Genomic DNA, 6,830 nt, shown 5'->3' with positions numbered 1-6,830 from the left:
CGAATGAATAGAAACTGATCAGACTTTCAAAAGACTTACCATATCTTAAATTGAATGGCTTGGGATGAAGTTCTCTGCAATTCACACAAGTACTTAAGAAGAATTCATGCAACCATTTCTGGTCTATAACAGAATTTTGATTAGGTTCTGTATGAATCACCTTGTGTAAAGGTATTAGTACCCTTAAAGTGATAGTTGAATAGAGATCATTGAAAGTTATGATTTACTGGAGTCTAGTATAGGAAATGATGGCAAATGTGAAGATGAAATTAAAAGGATAGTCATGGGAAAAAAAAGCTATGTTAAAAATTATGAAAGATAGGGGTGTGAGTAAGGCCACGAAAGAATTGTCAAAGCAAGGAAATTTCCAATAGGAGCGTATGGAATTGAAAGCTGGATTATTAAGAAGAAAGACAGAAAATGAATTGATTCATTTGCATTATGAGTATGGAGACTATTAAGAATACTATGGACTACAAGAATGACTAAGAAGGTGTTAGAGAGTTTAAAGACAGAATGCGTATCCTTGTAAACAAGGATTGCTAAACAGAAGTTAATGTACTTTGGACATATTATGCGAGCAGATAAATCATTGGGGAAGATTAAAGGCATGAGCAGGAGAGAAAGAATGCAAAAGAGTTGAATAGACAACAGAAAGGAACTTACCAAATTGAACTTACAATTGCTGAAAGAAAAGACAAGAAGCTGGGTGGGATAGAGAGTTTGTTCACAAGATCACCAAGAGTCGAAAATGACTGGATAGCACATAACAACAACAAAGTAATTGTAAAGACAGTCTCACTTGTCAAATATCAAATCACTTGTACGTAATCCCCTGCTCCTTTATATATATATATATAAAAAAAAATTCTATTCATTTTCAGATCTATATTAAAAAAAAACACATCTTTAAAAATTCGACATCACAAGTAATTCTGATGTTACTTCTCTATTTACCTATGTATCACTAACAGATCCCTTTGATTTTATAAAGTCCCCTTCTTTCAAGACATTTGAATTATTCAAATTTACAATATACAGCATTTTGTCTTTTCATTAATTTATATAATAAAGAAAAATTTGCAAACAAATAGATGGAAATTGAAAAAGTTCGCTCATCTCTCTCTCTCTCTCTTTTCTCTATACATTGATTTGACTATATTGATACCTTATTGATTTCTCTATACATTTAGAAAATAAAGCTCTTGTGACATAACTGTGCAGATGATGTGTTTGTGTTTGGTCTCACGAATCAGATACATGGATACATTGTTACTCACAGATGAATAGTATTTAAACTCCCAATACCTTAAAAATACACTTTGCAACAGAAAAATAATAAGTCTGCCCTAACCACTTGAAAGACTAGTGTATTGATATGCATGGGTCATCTTTCATATAGTTCACTATCATTTTCTGTTTATAGAAAGTGAATATATGTTGGAATATACTGACATAAACAATCACACCATCATCCAGTCCAACAAGTATTGTATCCTTAAAAGAAACCTAACTTGTAGAGGCAGGTTGTTTTGTTCTAATGACAAAGCTCTTGTCACAGATATATAACATAACCCCCACCCCCCAACACACACACACAAGACCAAAGCACAACTGTTCCTATTCCCTATATCTCAGGTACATTTGAAAAGATTACATAAATAAATATAACCTTCACGTGATGTTCAATCCACTCTTCAAAATGTATGTTATGCTGTCAGTTCCTTAGCACATTCTCTTAAAAGACATGGTGAAATCCCATCCAGTTCTATTGCCTCATTGACATCCAGAGAATGGAGCTTGGTATGAATGCCAGTTTTTAATGACAAAAGTATTCCAAAATGTGCTAACCAAGGAATAGATAATCATACAACCATTGTATACAGATCAAACATAGAATAAGGAACCTTTTTGTATAGAAATATGATAAAAGGTAACTGATAGCTCAAACATCAGATATTTCTGAGAGAATAACTTCAGTGAAACAGAATCCATTTTCATGCTAGTTTAAAATAAGAATGCATAAAATTGGCTAACTGTTCAGAGCAGATGCTGCATGTTAGAGAAAATGTATACAACAAAAAAAAAAAGCGAAACTGTTCAAGAATTACACAGGAGATAATAAGCTTAACGTATGAAATTCATTAAGGAATAATATATATTTACTAAAAAATAAAATAAATACTTAGGATCAGAATTTCTCACTTTTTGGAATTGATAAATCATTATTCTGATTATGACGATGTACTTGGAACTCTCCTTGGACAGATTTATGTCAATCCAAATGACCATATGTAGACAGATAGTCAGATAATATTAAACATAGTTTTGATGTTCACTAATCCTTTTAAAGAGGGGACAGCAGCCTGTTCTTCATAGCAACAAAAAAAATCTGTCTATTGTAAGGCACAAAGGTGCAGACCAGCCAAAACTTTTTTCAAAATCTTACCAACCCACTTAGGAATTACTGAACTATATGGAATCGGAACTCTTTTTTAAGTGGAGATCACAAAACTAAAAGGCCTGGAATTATCAATGATTATTTGGATATCTATTTTGTTGCATCAAGACTTTGACAGTAAAAGCTCATTATAAAGTGAGATCAGAGGAAAGATCTATATGCTATATTTCTGGGAAAAATGATCAGCTGACTGGTAATACCCATACAATAATGATTAATGCTGCTGTCAGCATAATAATAACTGGATTGAGATTCATAGAACCAAGCAACTTTTTTCTACTCCTCAGATCTGTTTATATGATAGCAATCGAACTTAGTAACGTAATCTGCTAGACCTCATCCGAGACAGGATCTAATGCACTGTTTTCTGATATGCATTTTTTGCAGATAACTCTTGTATGCATTGCTGCTCACTGATTGTAGCATATCTGTTAGGTTGCATATTATCTAACACTTCAGTCTCTCACATCAAGCTATCTCTAGCAACAGGATACTGCTACGGATTAGTTTTTAGCCCATTTTTAGCATACTCTAGACAAGTGGTTCTTAACCTTTTTTTGCCTGGCATCCCCTTTTCAACTATTTGTATAACCTGGTGCCCCTGCTCAATTTTACACTAGGTTAATGACTCAATAAGATGATTATAATATATTATTAGGCAAACCTAAATTACCATCAGCATATTTGAACTGATAATTAAAAATTAATGACTGATACAAATTAATTTTTACTCAAAAAAGATATTACTTACTATATTTAATAAGCCAATCATTAATGGCTATGCTGAGCCTAATGAGATCCTGCTAATTTTTCAATATCAGGTTCAATGTCCAACAAATGAATGAAGTCTCAAGTCTCCTCTTTCACTTATTTGCAATTTATTTCGCTGCTTAGCTAACAATCAGAACACGACACTGAATCCTTTCTCGATTAAATATGAAGGAGGAAAAGCAATAAGCAGTAATTTAGTTTTTTCCAAAGCTGAGGATACTTGTATTGCTTATTTGGCCAAAATCTTTCATACCCACACTGTTGAAATTGTACTTTAGCTTCAAAATCATTTTTTAAGTCAGTAAATTATTCACACAAAATTGGATGAACAGAAGTGGCATCAGAGGGAAATGGATTTATGACCCAATTGAGTATTTTAAGCTCATCAAAGTCTTTGAATCTGATCATCTTCTTGCAGTGTCAGAAGATGGGAACAATACAATCCAAATCTGTATCTAATATTAAATCATCATCATCTATTATTTATAAACTTGGGAACTACTGAAAATCTCATCTTGCAATGCTCTGTTTGTAGAATGTTAATTAGCAGATAAAAGCATTTATAATTCCATGTGTTGAGGCTTAAGTGCTATGCAGAATTCATGTTGGAGGTTTAATGGAATAATTATCAGCACTGAGAAAGGATTAAAAATAATTTTAATACTTCCAATATTTCGTCTCTGTCACAGAGACATCTTCAGAGATTACAAAAATAATTTTTCTGCTGATTATGATGTGACATTTGTTTTTTTTACTAATTTGGGTGCGCTGATTTCAAATATCAAACCCATTTTTCTCTATCACGTCAGGTTTTTCCTCTATGGCATTTTCTTTTTGCTACTTTGTAAGTTTTTGATAGTTTTAAGGAGGCAGTACTATTTAGAGAATCAAAAAATCGATTTTTTAATATTATTTTCTGAAAGCATGTACTTTTAAAAATCTGTTCCTAACTTTTTGTCAAGAAATTCGAAAAATTCCTGAAGATATAGCCTATTATTCAAAGGTGCGCAGATCAGAATCGGAGCGCTCACCGCTCTCGCTTGTTAGTAAACGAATAAATGTGTAAGAACCTGCAACGGCACGTACTGGCGCTTCGAATGCGAGAGAGGCCGATCTAATACATTTAGGTGATGAAAAGTAGGCGATGACAACTGCCTAAAACAAATGAATGCTATATGCGTCATAGCGGACAAAGAACGATCGAAATCAGTCAATCGTTAATCGATTGAAAGTATGATGAGTGCTTATAACATTTCAGTAAAGTCTCTGTTTTTTTTTTGTCTTCTTAATTGCATGTTGCAGGTTCTTACGCATTTATTCGTTTACTAACAAACAAGAGCGGTGAGCGCTCCGATTCTGATCTGCGCACCGCTTTGAATAATAGGCTATATCTTCGGAAATTTTTCGAATTTCTTGATAAAAAGTTAGGAAGATTTTTAAAGGTACATACTTTCAGAAAATAATATTAAAAAATCGATTTTTTTTGATCCTCTAAATGCCTCCTGAAAACTATCAAAAACTTACAAATTAGCAAAAAGAAAATGCCAAAGGAAAAACCTGACGTGATAGAGAAAAATGGGTTTGATATTTGAAATCAGCGCACCCAAATCAGTAAAAAACAAGTCTCATATAAAAGTCAGCAAAAATTGTGTTGGACTGTGTTATTTATAATTAATATTTTAACATTTATAATTCCCTTTGCTTTAATAAGATTCATGTTGCTTCCCTGCAATTTGATGTTAACCACATTTAATTTGGTGAAAATATCAGAAAGATATTTGATATCAGCCCTTTCCTTTTTTAGAACACTACACATGTTCTCATCACGTGAATTAAGAAATTCCAAAACAGTATCGTAGAGATCGTTAAAGCGTCACAGACGGTTTTCATTTGAGAGCCATCTAATTTCATTGTGAAGCAATTGGATATCTGTATTTTTGGGAACTTCTTCATTTTCATGGCAAAGTTCCCGAAAACTCCCGGGGGAGGGGGGTACTGCTGTCCAGGTTAAGAACCACTGCTCTAGACAGTAAATATGCAGTGACAGGATGGCAATTTTCATGATGCATCAACATGTTTAACACCAGCTATTATCCCATACAAAAAGTTCATAGTTCACAACTGTTATGACAATAAATTGCATGTATGTGTGCACACACAAGCACATGGGTAGATTCCAAGGGGAATTTGCCTATGTGCTTTACTGATGTATTAATTAAAGCCACATATTCTGCAAATCTCTCATTACTACTATATATATATATATATATATCCCTTTAATCACCTGAAATATGAAGTTTGATAAATAGTACTATACAAATGATTTGACTGAGGCTTGAATATTCTTTCAGCATTACAACCATTTAGTGAACTTTACATTTTATTATATCCTGCAGGATAGGCTGGTGATATACCTTTCATCAACAGTGGAAAGCATCAGTTGCAAGATACAATGCTAAGCTGTATTTTGTTATAACTGCAGCATCATTTTTTAGATTTGCAAATCGCATTGCTTCATATGACCATTTTTTTTAAAAACAAAAAAACATTTTCTTTGTAATATCATTATTTTAAAGTCCAAAAAAAGTGCTCCTTGTCACATTGTATCATTAGATGTGGCCTTTCAAAAAATCTTTTGAGCCTCAGGGACAAAAATAACTTTGAAGAGAACTAATTATAGCTACTACACTTTTCATTTTTCATCATAAAAAAATGCTGAAGCAGTTGAGAAACATGAGCAAAAAAAAAAAAATGTTGCTGAAACATGTTTCTTATTCAGATGTTTTATTAAAATTGATCTATATGGATCTCAAAAAGTCAAAACACTTTTACTATCTTACATATTTAATCATCAATCATTCTGAACAAAATCTTGAATTTTATTATTGAAGCTGAAATGTACTCGTGAATATCCCAAAATAGCATGTAGTATCTCCAAGTGCTATTTTTCTATAATTCATCTTTCACTAGCTGTCAATTAAAGAAATTTATACAAACTTGCAAGACATCATAAAAATTGTCACAAAGCAAAACACATTTAGCTTTATTAGCTCACTGATTACACAGCTAATGGCCTATGGATGAATAGTGAACTATACATCCAATCTCTTCACTGCTCTCTAGTGAACTGGCAAACATCATTCCTGCTTTCTGCTCAGCCTGCTAAAACAATAACAGGCCAACATCCCTTTTCACTACAACTGCCAACACATCAAACCTGCTTCTCCTCTAAAAACATGTCTATGAATAATAATTACTAACTAAATTTATTTAGCTAATAAATTACAATGTCAGTGTTTTGATCACCAAGGCATCTTTAGTGTTTGATTCTCGTCGTGATGAGCGGAATCCTTATATGGGTTTTTTCAATTGAAGGTGAGTTAGCCGATCTCATATGGAGATAGCATGGTTTTTTTCCTCCAGAAACTTGGATTTTTCATCTGCCATACAAACAAATTGGCCTTCAGAACAAAGCAATTTACAGACAAAAAATGCTGTTGTGGTTAATGATGGGCAGTTGACATTGTAGTAGTGTCATAGTAGGAGAATTAAGTAGTAGTGGAGAGGGTGGAATGTATTTAACAAAGTAGAGTAGACT

Source organism: Typopeltis vanoorti, chromosome 24 (genome assembly GCF_054136105.1).
Source record: "Typopeltis vanoorti isolate ZY-2024b chromosome 24, IOZ_Tvanoo_1.0, whole genome shotgun sequence".
NCBI lineage: Eukaryota > Metazoa > Arthropoda > Arachnida > Uropygi > Thelyphonidae > Typopeltis > Typopeltis vanoorti.
This window is presented reverse-complemented; position numbering follows the sequence as displayed.